This window comes from Sceloporus undulatus, chromosome 5 (assembly GCF_019175285.1).
Source record: "Sceloporus undulatus isolate JIND9_A2432 ecotype Alabama chromosome 5, SceUnd_v1.1, whole genome shotgun sequence".
Taxonomy (NCBI): Eukaryota; Metazoa; Chordata; class Lepidosauria; order Squamata; family Phrynosomatidae; genus Sceloporus; species Sceloporus undulatus.
The window spans coordinates 184,260,327-184,273,876 of record NC_056526.1 but is presented as its reverse complement, the minus strand read 5'-3'; positions in this window follow the sequence as shown (position 1 = coordinate 184,273,876).

Here is a 13,550-nt window from a genome sequence, read left to right as displayed (position 1 = left end):
GTTTCCACCATAAAATTAATTTTGGGCTTATGTATGTCTGTTAATCAGCCCTTGATCCACTTACCTTCCTGAGCTACAAAACTTTCCAATTTTTTGTTTATTCATTTAAGCTCCATTCCAGTCTTTATAAGGAAAGTCATTATTTCCCTTTTCCTGTTAAAATTCAGGATGAAAATGCAGCTGCCTTTCATTCTTTTGGGACTCCCTGTGCTGTGCTGAGATTAATGTGAAGCCATTCTAAAAAGTCAGCCAGCTCATTAAAAGTCTTGGGGGTATGTGGTGGAGTCATCTTTGCTCAATGACTTAGAAATGTTAATACTTATCAGACAACAATTAAAATGTTCTTTATAGACAGAAATGTCAGTGGTTCATTGCTAACGTCATGTTATTCTTTGTAAATATGAAGTAAAGGCAACCATCAAATGTTATGTCTATTTCTATAGTTATGTCAACTGCTTTTACATTATTAGTGCTCCCCTTCTCCTTTGTATCATTTTTTAAAAAATCTACTGTCAGCCCTCCCTTTCTTCATGGCTCTCCATGTCAGTGAGGTGATGAATCCATTCTCGGTTTTACTCTGAACTTTAAAGAAGCTATCCAAGGCCTGATTCCCACTACCTTTTAAATACGATCACAAATCAGTTTGAATAGGTTCAAATGACCCTGGTTCTCACTTGAATAGATTCGCTGAAGTGATTTGGAGAGGGGGGCCACATGCTAGAGCCATTTAGCCTGTGTCTTTTTGACACTGATGTTTTCCATGTCTTTTGGGATAAATTGGCCTGTTACAGACTGCCAAAATAAAGCTGCTTCGGGTCTCTTTGGAGGTATGCTATTTAACTGATGAATGGGTCCTAAGAGTCCGGAGGTTGCGCCAAAGCCACACTCCATTCCTAAGCACTGGAGTGCAGATTTGGTGCAGCTTCCGGATTCTTAGGATGCATGCATCATTTAAACAGCATACCTCCAAAGAGACCTGAAGCAGCTTTATTTTGGCAGTCTGTATTAGACAACAGATTCTGCACAAGTGTGAACCAGATGCAGATCAGAATTGATTTAAATTTGCCCTTCAGGCAGCTGGAGAGGGTCCATTTTGAACCGATTGATTTGTGAATGTGAACCACAAGTAGGTTATTTTACAGGAAAAAAATGTGATCATTGGGGCAAATGTAGTGGGAACTACTCTACTGTCAATCTACTGCACTGGTGGCACAGTGGTTAAATGCCTGTACTGCAGCCATTCACTTGAAACCACAAGGTTGCAAGTTCAAGACCAGCAAAAGGGCCCAAGCTCGACTCAGGCTTGCATCCTTCACTAAAATGAGTACCCAGACTGTTGGGGGCAAATTAGCTTACCTGCTAATTAGCTTACTTGCTGTTCACCGCTATGATCTTTGGAATAGCGGTATATAAATAAAAAAATAATAAAATAATAAATAATTTTTAAAAAATCAATTCGGATGGCAAACTGCTTTTTTTGTAAGGGGCAATGAGGCCCAAGTTCCTGAACACTATCCTCAAAACAGATTCAGCATCTATTTGAGGAATATCTTTTTGAAAATTCAGACTAACACCTGGAGCCATTTATCACTCTGTTGATGGTGAAGCCACTAGTGCCGGACAATATCTTCATCTCCCTTTGTTAACTTCCTCACTACATATCCTGTGGCTTGGGAGGGCACCATCTTATGAGTTCAAGGAAGATGAATGGTAGGAAGTTCAGAATACACAAATTGGAAGAACATCCTCACACAACATCTTAACTTGGTTACCCAAAGATGTCGCACTGACCACAAACCTGGATGACTTTGAAAAGGGAGAGGACAAATTTAAGGAACACAGTGTTATTCATAGCTACTAGTCCAGGTGCAGTTTCCTCCACTCCTGTAATGGGGACACAAAAACAAGATTGTATTGTCTCCCGCACCCAATGTGTCATACTATCATTACTGGCTAACCTCAGTTCAGAAACACAAGCTTCAGCGTATTCAGAAAGCTTTATTCAGAAAACTAAATTTGGTCACAGCATAACAATGTTGTCAGGACAGAGACATTTTCAGTTACTGAGTATATTAAAAGCATATAGACAGAATCATAGAGTTGGAAGAGACCACAAGGTCCATCCTGTCCAAGACCCTGCCATGCAGGAATAAAGTTTTCAAATGTTTTCCCGTGCTTGCCATCCATTTGTCTTCAGATCAAAACATTCCTATTCCCAGGTCTATTACTCCTTTGCACTCACTATCAAGTGTTCTCATCAAATTTACCTTGACAGTTCAAACTACTTTTTTCCTCCCTTCACATCTGCTCATTATTAGCTTCAAGTAGGATAAGCAATCTTTCCTCCCAAGATGACAATTTGTGTAGCATAAATCATCATCCAGTAGTACAAAGCATATACACAATATATGGATGATGAGTATGGCTGGACCTATGATACTGAGAAGTACTCATGGACTGCTCCTGAATTTGGAGGTGAACTTTGTAAGTTGCCCAAATTTGTACACAACAAATGGTTTTGATGGGCAATGACCCTGGTATGAGGATTCCCACAGGTTTTTGCCAAAGCAGTTCTTTTAGCAAAATTAGTTATTTTGACTATGGAGATAATTAACACTCTGGTGGTTGAATGTTTTAAAGTCTTACTTAACTTAGTAGACAAAATCTCTAGATGCTACAAAAGCAATTCCTATAGCCTATTATAAAGACAATTTCTGTACATAAAGCAAGTAAAAATCACAATACAAACTGTTGAGATCCCTGGAGGAGTAGCATCAAATACTCTGGCCAATGTATAGCGCTCTGTCAGCTCTCCTGATCTATCACACCTGCATTTCCTTGTATGTATGTCTCAAATTACTGACACCTGAACTTAAATTCTAATGAATTAATTAGCAGTAGCTGTCCTAATCACTATCTTTCCATGCCTACATTTAACCAGAGGAAGATGAATCGCAGCAAATAACTGGTACTGATACATTCCTTTCCTCCAAGGCCATATCAGCCTTACATTAAAGATAAACATAGGTAAGAGCCAAGATTATATAAACTGACTCTTCTTGTTGCTGCTTGCCTTTAGGTTTTCCCTGCAAGATTTGTTCAGAAGGTTTTGCCTTTGCCTTCCTCCAAGGCTAAGAAAGTGTGAGTTGTCCAACGTCAGGCAGTTGGTTTCCATAGTCGAGCAGGGATTCACAGCCAGGTTTCCAGAGTCATAGCCCAGTGCTCAAATCACTGCACCATGCTGGCTCCTACTTTTCACTAACACCAATGCTGCATAGATTTCTAGGAGAAAAGAGCCAACATGGTCCAAGCTCTGTTTAAAGGCCTCTGAAAATCAAGAATCCACCACCTTCAGAGGTACTGTCAAACAACTCTTACAGTAAAAAAAAGTTATTTCTAATGCTTAGGTAGAAGCTCCTTTCTTGTAGTTAGAGTCCATTCATTTGTGTTCTAGTTTCCAGAGCAACACAAAACAAGCTTGTTCTTCTTATTATTATTATCCCGCATTTCAAGGCATTTCAAGGTGGCTAACAACAAATATAAATTTACAGCCAGTGCTCTATAAATAAAGCTTAACAATAATAATAATAATAATAATAATAATAATAATAATAATAATAAATTAATACAGTACAAGTGAAAAACAATACAAAAGCATTAAAATGTAAATTTAAAAACAATTAAACAAATGAAAAAGTTTAAAACATTACATATTAAAAACTCTATACAAACCTTGCCATTTAAATTGCACTGCATATAACAGCCCAGCCCTTATCAGCTTGAAAAAGCCTGATGGCACAAAAATGTTTTTACCTGCTGCCAAAAGGACAGCAGGGATGGGGTCATCCTGACCTCTCTAAGGAAGGAATTCCAGAGCCTGGGAGCAGCCACAAAGAAGGCCCCCTCCTTTGTTCCCACCAAACAAGCCTGAGAGGGTGGTGGGACAGAGAGAAGGGCCTCTCTGGATAATTTTAACTTTCGAGTCGGCTCATAAAGGGAGATACAAGCCCGATACAGACAGGCAAAAAGCATTGTCCTGGGCCCGATTTTAAGGCTCGGGAGAGCAGAGCACCCCACACTCCCGAGCCCTACTGCACCATAATGGTTCGCTCTCATCCACACAGGGGCTGCCATGATGATGTATGCGCTGCGCAGCATCCAAATGGCGCCGCAGCATGCAGATGTCATCAGTGTGCACAAGGGCACCACATCTGCCTCTGTCAGGGGCAAAAAGGGGCAGCGTCTCACCATACCTTTTTCCCCAACTGTATCCCCCCACGGTCTTTCAAATAGCCTGGATCTAAGCCACATATAATCTGTCTTCTACATGATATCCCTTCAAATACATCAAGTTATATATCATTTCACCTTTCAGACTTCTCTTTTCCAAGCTAAACAAATCCAGTTCTTTATGTAGTCTACAGCCAATAATGACGGATGGCTTCAATTGAAGCTCCATCATCATGATTAAAAGGAGTTACCCAAGGCATTGAACTTCATTTGGGGATAGGGTTCTGCACCTTGGATAGCTCCTTTAAAATCTGGACTAAAATCCAAAGTGGATTCAACTCTTTATTGACATGAAAGCCACCTGGGTAACACTCAGCCTACTGGACAAGGCAGCCATTCTTGGCTTGCTAAATTCTGTCTTTTCTCTTTTCCTTCCTCCTTTTGTTGGCATGCTTTTATCTTGCTGAATTTCAATTGTGTTTCCCTGTTATGTTTGAAAGGGGGAACTGTAATTTATTGTTGCTTTATTAGCCTGGATTTTGAACCATATTTTGAAGGTACAGTACACCGACATTAAATCACTCTCCCCCATTGTGGACACAACAGAGAACATAATTTATGAGCTGAAAATAGTGCAAGTATATGAGCTTTTAAAATCATAGTCCAGGAGAGCCCAATGAATCATAAAAGTAACTGAGGTGAGCCTAGTAGTAGTAGTAGTAGTACTATTATTTGATTTAATCCCTGCCTTTTCCCCAACAGTGAGACTCAAGGGACCTTAAAAAAACATCAGAATAAATGTTGGTTAAAATACATACAAAGACAAAAGCTTAATATATATAATGGTATTTTAAATGCAATAAACAGTATATTGAATAAAAAACCATTTTAAAATCCATTTTAAAAGACAGATGAAAATCCACAAGGCAGCACACCATAAAAAACCCATTGCAGTCAATTCCTAAAAACAGTTAGAATAGAAAAGTTTTCATTGCACTTGCAGAGTGAAAGTAAAGAGGAAGATCCCCTAGTGCCACTGGAACCAGCCACTGCGAAGACCCTATCCCAAAGCCTCCAGTGTTTTAGAGATGAAAACTGGGACATGTGTGGGTCAGGCAACATCAGAGTGTGGTCAAGATGTCAAAGGTTATTAATGAGGATGAACATACAAGTAGGAGAGACTGCACCAGTTTCTTTTTGCTTAAATCTACACTACATGTGAAAGGGATCTGGGAGTCCAAGGAGACCGCAAGTTGAACATGTGTCAGTGCAATGCGGCAGCTAAAAAGGCCAATGCGATTTTAGGCTGCATCAATAGGAGTATAGCGTCTACAAGGGAAGTAATAGTGCCATTATATTCTGCTTTGGTCAGGCCCCACCTGGAATATTGCATCCAGTTCTGGGCACCACAATTGAAAAAGGACATTGAGAAACTGGAGCGTGTCCAAAGGAGGGTGACTAAAATGGTGAAGGGTCTGGAAACCATGTCCTATGAGGAACAACTTAGGGAACTGGGGATGTTTAGCCTGGAGAAAAGAAGGTTAAGAGGTGATATGATAGCCCTGTTTAAATATTTGAAGGGATGTGATATTGAGGAGGGAGCAAGCTTGTTTTCTGCTGCTCCAGAGACTAGAATGCGGAACAATGGATGCAAGCTACAGGAAAAGAGATTCCACCTGAACATTAGGAGGAACTTCCTGACAGTAAGGGCTGTTCGACAATGGAATGCACTCCCTCGGAGTGTAGTGGAGTCTCCCTCCTTGGAGGTCTTTAAACAGAGCCTGGATAGCCATCTGCCAGGGATGCTTTGACTGAGATTTCCTTCATGGTAGAGGTTGAACTGAATGGCTCTTGTGGTCTCTTCCAACTCTGATTTTATGATTCTATAACTGAAATTCTTGGGAACAGAGTTGTTTTGGTTTCAAATTATTACTTTGGGGGGGGGGTGGAATACCTGCACTTGAATGTATGCATATAATGAGATATCTTGGTGATGGGAATCAAGTCTAAACACAAAATTCATCTGTGCTTCATATACATCTTATATACATAGCCTGAAGGTAATTTCATATAATATGTTTTTAAAATTATGTGCATGAAGCCATTTTTGTACATTGAACCATCAGAAAGCAAAGGTGTCATTATCTCAGCCACCTATGAAAGTAGTTTTGGTTTTTGGAATATTTGGGATTTTGAAATTCTGGATAAGTCAACCTTGTTTGCACATTCACTTCTAGTTTCTTACCAAGTCCCTTGGGGAGTTAACATGGTCATATTGAGTGGTCATGAATGGGTTTCTTGGTGGGATCTAAAGGTAATATCTCATATAGGTTATTTAAACTAGACCATCTTTAATCAACCTGGTGCCTCCCAGATTTTTTAAAACTTTAAAATCCATCAGCATGGCTACTGGTCAGGAGTTGTAGTTTCAAGCATGCTAGGGTTTGTAGTTTAAAGCATGATGAGAGCACAAAGCTGAGGAAGGCTGTTAACTTGGGCTGGCTACAGGCAGCATAAACCTACTTTGTTGCAATAACTCCGCTGGTACCAAGTCCATTTTCAGGCCCAATTCAAGGTAGTGATTTATGGCCTATATGGCTTGGATCTAGGCTAGCTGAAGGACTGCGTCTTCCTCTATGACCCTGTCTGGGTTCTAAGATATTTTGGAGCAGGTCCTTCTCAGTCCCAGCACCTTGCAAAGCACATTTGATGGGAACAGGAGACATCACATCCTCCAAATGCTCCATTTTGGCAAGGACAGCTGCAATTAATCCTCTGTTGACCCACTTTTACATGTGCTTTGAAAATGTCCCAGTTTCTCTTTCTTCCTCCCACTTTCTTCCTTCATCCTTAGCTTATTTCAACTGCTGCAAACTGAGTTTGAAGTGCAAAAGCTGTTTGGACTCATTTAACTAAGCAGGAGGGAGAGAAGAAGGCAGAATTGTAGTTTTTTGTGGCACCAGAGCTCACTGACAGACAAGGGTAAATGTCTCCCAAAGCTACAGTTCCCAAAATTCCCTAGAATTGAACCAGGGTAGTTAAAGCAGTCTCAGACTGGATTATTTCTGCAGTGTGTTTCGGACTTCAGTGTATATGATGATGATGATGATGATGATGATGATGATGATTCCCAACTTTCCCCCAAAACTGGGAGTGGCATACAATTAAAAAAAACTATACAATTAAAAACATGCAAAAGAGCTAATATTAAAATGGAATTAAACTATTAACAATATTAAAATTATTTAAAACCATGCTTTAATAGATAAATTACCATGAAGGGATAAAAAGCAATTCTATTTAAAACAGTACCGCACCCCCAGCTCATTCTTTAAAAACTTTCCACTTTAATGGCTTCTCAGAATAAAAATGGCATTTACCTGCCAACAGAAGAATGACAAGGAAGGGGCCATTCTGGCCTCCCTGAGAAGGGACTTCCAAAGTTTAGGGTCAGCCACCAAGAAGGCCCTCTTTCACGTCCCCACCAACCACGCTTATGACAGTGGTGGGACTGAGAGAAGGTCCTCTCCTGGTGATCTCAGGGCTCAGAAGCTGAGCAGGCTCAGGAAGTCTGCCAAATAGCCTGGACCTGTGCTGAATAATTCCTAATAAAGTTTAAGGAAGATTCCAGCATGCGTTGAGAAGCAGTAAATAAAATCAGAAGACAAGATAATTATATTGACAAAATGGATCGGTCAACTTGATGCATTCCGAAAGTACCATAAAAAAGAACAGAAATGGAAGCTGTCTCCTCTAAATAATGTTATTTATCTTGTTGAGACCCAACGTTGATAGAGACGAATGGAGTCTTTCAAGGTAAAATGAATACTCAGAATCACCCTAATCTCTGGTGGTGCTGTGTAAAACAACAACACACCTTTGCCTATGTATAAACATATTTATCTCATATCTTCTCAAGTTGCAGGTATTATCTTTAAGTATATTGACCCTGACCTTGGCAATACATGGAATAAGAATAATTCGAGAACTGGAGGAAAAAAGGCTTACAATGAAAGGCTCTAATAATATTAATCAATTGAGCTGATTCAAAAGGTTAAGAGGTATGTTAATGGAGTGTCAGGTCTTTCTTAAGGAGATGTGAAATATAAGAGACCTCTTGACCTCCTTTTCTGATTAATGCAGTAGTTCTTCCTCTTTGTTTAGGAATGGAAATAAATTTCATTGGACCTGGTAATTATAATCAAAGTAAGATCCTATTTTGTTTTTACATCTCCTGAGACTTGTTGAAAAAAATGCACACCTCACCTTCAGTACTTGCATATCTGTGAGACTCAGAGGGCATTCTGATGATACAATGTGCCTCCAAAGCAAGGTTGTTGTGTGCATTCAAGTTGTTTCTGAATCTATCATGGGGTTTTCTTGGCAAGATTTATTCAGAGGAGGTTTGCCACTGCCATTCCTCTGAGATTGAGAAAGTGTGACTGAGGCTGTGAAAGTGGGTTTCATGGCCGAGCTGGGAATCGAACCCTGGTCTCCAGAGTCTTAGTCCAACACTCAAACTACTTTGCCACACTGGCTTGCTCCAAAGCAAGGTAGCTGACCAATTTTGGCTAAAATGGACCAGATTGAAAAATATACACAGAAACCTATACACAGACATATGCTATAGTCAGTGGAGTTGGACAGATATTAAGTACATGCTGTCAAGAAATGTGCAAATTAGGAAAAACGTATTTTAAATATTGTGTGAATTTCAGTAAGGGAAGAAAACACAAAGTTTTGCAACTCAAAAAAAGAGAGAGAGAGAAATACTAGTGGCAGATACTCAACTAATTCATAGGTTTTCCCAATCTCTTATTTGGTTACAGTGAAGTTTCTCCAGCTGAGTTCATTTGATCCATATTGGATGTAATTGAATGAACACCTGCAGAAATGCATTTATGGGATCTGGCATATTTCTGGCCTAGTGGAGCATGCAGGGATGTAGCCAGGATTTGGGGGAAAGGAGGGGGTCCAGACTAAGTGCCACCATTATAATAGGGCTTGGGCACAGTGGTATGCACCATTCATTGTATCTAATGGAAGGGGGGGACCCCTCCTTGGCTACGTCCCTGGAGCATGGCAGGACTCTACCACGCCAAAGGAAGCAGCAACAGGCCTTCTCTACTGCTGTCTTGAGTCCCTATACCAGGAGAAAGACAGGATATAAATAAATGAATAAATAAAATATTGTATAAGGTGAGACACAATTTTGAACCACATACAGGCTGAATACCCTAAACACACCAGATTCTGTCTGATCTTGGGAGCCAAGCTTGGTCAGCCCTGATTAGTACTTGGATGGGAGACTGCCAGTGAATACCAAGAACTGCAGGCTGTATTTCAGAGGAAAGAAGTGGCAAAAACACCTCTGTATTCCTTCCTTAATAAAACCCTATGAGTTCAAGGAGTCACCATAAGTCAACAGGCGACTTGAAGGCATGCATACATAAAAACATGCTTATGACATTTGTTTCAGGGGCATCCCAAGACATTTTGATACCTGAGGAAGAAAACCAAATAGCACTAGTGGCATATAATGTAATTACTCATTTGTAGTTGGATGAATTATGTATTAATTTTATATTAGAAAAATGTTCAGCATTTGTAGATGCACATGTTCCTTTAAATTATTCAACAATGTGAAATTTAACTAGAGTCATCCTTGTTGGATCCTTCAAGCCTTTGCTGCTATAAAAAACCTTTATACTCTAAGACTGGGGAGATAATAGTTCATCTATTGTACAGTGCTCTGAAGATTGCACTGCTTTAGCTACCCATGGACATGTGTTTTATAGACATCAACTTCAAGAAAATGTAGTTTTGGAAATATTGTCAGCCTATAGCAATGTGTTGTTGCTGCTGCTGTTGTTGTTTCTGTGTGCCTTCAAGTCATTTCTGAATGATGGCAAGTGTCCAAGAAAACCATAGGGTTCCTTGGCAAGATTTGTTCAGAGGAGGTTTGTCATTGCCTTCCCCTAAGGCAGAGAATATGTGACTTGGCCATGGTCACCCAGTGGGTTTTATGGCCGAGCTGGCAATCAAACCCTGGTCTCCAGAGTCCCAGCCCAACACTCAAATCACTACACCATGCTGGCTCTCATACTGATATATACTGCTAGCCAATGTTCATATAGCAAGTACTTCTCTTTCTTTTTTATCTTATTTCTTCTCTTCACCACCCCCATCCTTTCTATATAAAGTATAAGCATACTTTAAAAATCCAGCATAGCATATCAGCATAAATAAAAAGGATGGATGTTTTCTGCCTGTTTTTTTTCCCCAACTTCCCCTCAAAAGGCAGGATCTGTTTACTATCAGCATAATAGGGTCTTAATCGCATTTTTGTTTTCTAAAAAAATGCAATCCCATTTTTCAGGTTCATTGAATCAATAAATGCATCCATGCTTTATAATCATTTTATAAGTAGTAATTGGAGTTTTGCTTTCTATTCATCTGTCCTTCAATGGACAGAAGATCTTAACTGCTCTACCTCCGCGTGCACATGTCTTATAGATATGATCTTCAGTTTTGGAAATATCTTATATCAATGTCTGTGCTGGTCTATAATTGTAATAAAGATTCTGTTCTATTCTATATCAATATATACTGCTAGCCAGTGTTCATATGATAAGTACTTCTTTCTTTTTTCTTCTTTTTCTCTCTCCCCTCACCAGCCTTTCTATTTCTTTGTAACCATACATTAAAAAAAATGACACCAGTGGCAATTGGTGCTGAAATGGCACTGGGTTTTAATATGAAATTTAAAAGATTTTCCCATGGTGATGAATCCTATCCCAAAATAGGTTCAGCACCTTGGACACTTTCTTGCAAATTCAGACTAGAACCCCAAGTCACTCTACCAACGTACTAACATTGAGGTCCCCTCAAAATGGTACCCCCTCACCCACCCAAGTCAAGTTAAATAGAACCCAAAGCCAGCCAAGTAATTTGGGCATCCGGCAACACATACCCATAAATGCTCTCCCCAAGCCTTGGAAGAAAATCACAATCATAACAGGCAATTTGCTGTCTGAGCTGGCTGTCTCTGTGTGCCTAATGTAAGTCTGGATGTGTTCACTGGGCTCATCACAGGCAATGATTTTACAACAGCACTTGCCAGACATTCTCCCAGAGTAATCCCAGGTCTGGGGGCCATGATTCACGTTTGAGAAAGGCATGAGGGTCAATCACTTTGTTTTTCATGAAATGCCAAGTTCGCTGGGAAAGGGGAGGACTCCTTGTGTTCTGTTTTGAAAAGATATCAAACAACTCGTCACAGCCCTGTCATTTCCGTTGCTGCTTTCTGCCACATTCAGGATATACACTACACAGCTAAAAGAAACTTTGGCCTTCTCTGTCAAAGAGCTCTGGTGCCACAACAAATTACAAATCCTAGGATTCCATAGCCTTGAGCCATGGCACTTAATGCAGTGTCAAATTGCAGTAATCTTGCAATGCAGGTGCAACTTTAGTTACATAACTAAGCAGGCAATGTGGGATATCAGCATAAATAAAGAGGATGGGTAGGTATGTGCCTTCCTAAATACCTTAAAGGTGCCAGATCCCATCTGATTCTGGAAGCTAAGCAAGGTCAGCCCTGGTTAGTACTTGGATGGGACTCTGCCAATGAATACCAGGTGCTGTAGGCTATATTTCAATGGAAGGAACTGGAAAATTCCTTCCGGAAGAAAACCCTATGAAAATCATGAGGGCACCATGAGTCAACAGGTGACTTGAATGCGCACACACACACACACACACACACAATATATGACACCGTTGCATCAGGGACATTTCAAGACACTGTGTTACCTGAGGTAGAAAAGCAAATTGCACTAGTGGCATATGATGTGATTACCCATTTTTCATTGATGGATTATGTATCAATTTTATATTAGAAAAATCTTTGGTATTTGCAAATACACTTGATCCTTTACATTATCTTTCTAGGGCCAGCCATGTTGGGTCCTTCATGCCTTTACCACTATAAAAACGTTTATAGTCTGAGACTGGGAAGATAATCATTCATCATCTATCGTAGAATGGTCTGAAGATCTTACTGTTTTACCTATACATAGACATGTGTTTTACAGACATCAACTTCAAGAAAATGTGATTTTGGAAATATGGTTAGGTTATATCAGCGTATACTGCTAGTCAATATTCACATAGTAAGTACTTCTCTTTCTTCCTTTTTTCTCATTTCTTCTCTCCTCTCCATCCTTTCTATTTCTTAGTTGTTACTACTGTATGTGCTTCAAGCTGTTTCCAACTTATGGCAACCCAAAGGTGAACCTATCATGGGATTTTCTTGGCAAAATTTGTTCAGGGGAGGTTATTGCCTTTCCCTGAGGCTGTGAGCATGCAACGTGCCCAAGATCACCCATAGGTTTCATGGCCAAGCAGGGAATCGCACCCTGGTCTTCAGAGTTCTAGTCCAACACTGAAACCACTATGTTAAAAATCCAATATAGGATATCAGTGTAAATAAATAGGATGGGTGTTTTCTATTTGGCATGGGAGGGGGTTCCACTTCCTTTTGACTATGCGCCTGCTGTTATCACTTTGTTATTGGTATTTTCATGTAATTTCATCCTGGCAAACCAAAAATAAAAAGGCAGCATCTGTTTACTATCAGCATAATACAGCCCTCATCACATTTTCATTTGCTAAAGAAAAAGATATGCGAAGATATGCCATTTTGCAGGCTCATTGCATTGATAAATATACCCATGCATTATAATTATTGTATAAGTAGTAATTGTAGATTTGTTTTCCTGAATACCTGAAATGTATATGTTCTCTATAATCAAACACCAAAGACTAGAAGACTGACAATGCTACCGCTTATTAAAGTTAAATTATAGATCCAGTTGCAGATGATCTCTGGCAGAAATTGTATGCAATTATATAATTCTGTCAGTATCAAATAAGTGACTATCTGACTTTCTGTTACCAGTCCAAAATACACTGATATAGCTATTTGTTCCTTGAATCCATGCATTCATCTTGTGTATGCTGTAAAATATGATGGAAGGGGGCATGTAGGATTGCCAAATTTTCCACTGGCCTTTTACTGGCCACATTTCTATTCTCTGCATTGTTTAGCAAGAGCGACTATTGGCATGAAAATGTCAAGAAGAGCATTAATGTTGACATTTCTAATTTGTCAGAGGGATGATTATTTATTTATTTATTTATTTATACATACATACCCCACTCTTCAGCCAGGGCTATCAAAGGAAGGGATGTCTATTTAACTGGAAAATGACTCCCGGGATCCATTCATATTACATGTTGCATCTCCCTTATCCAAA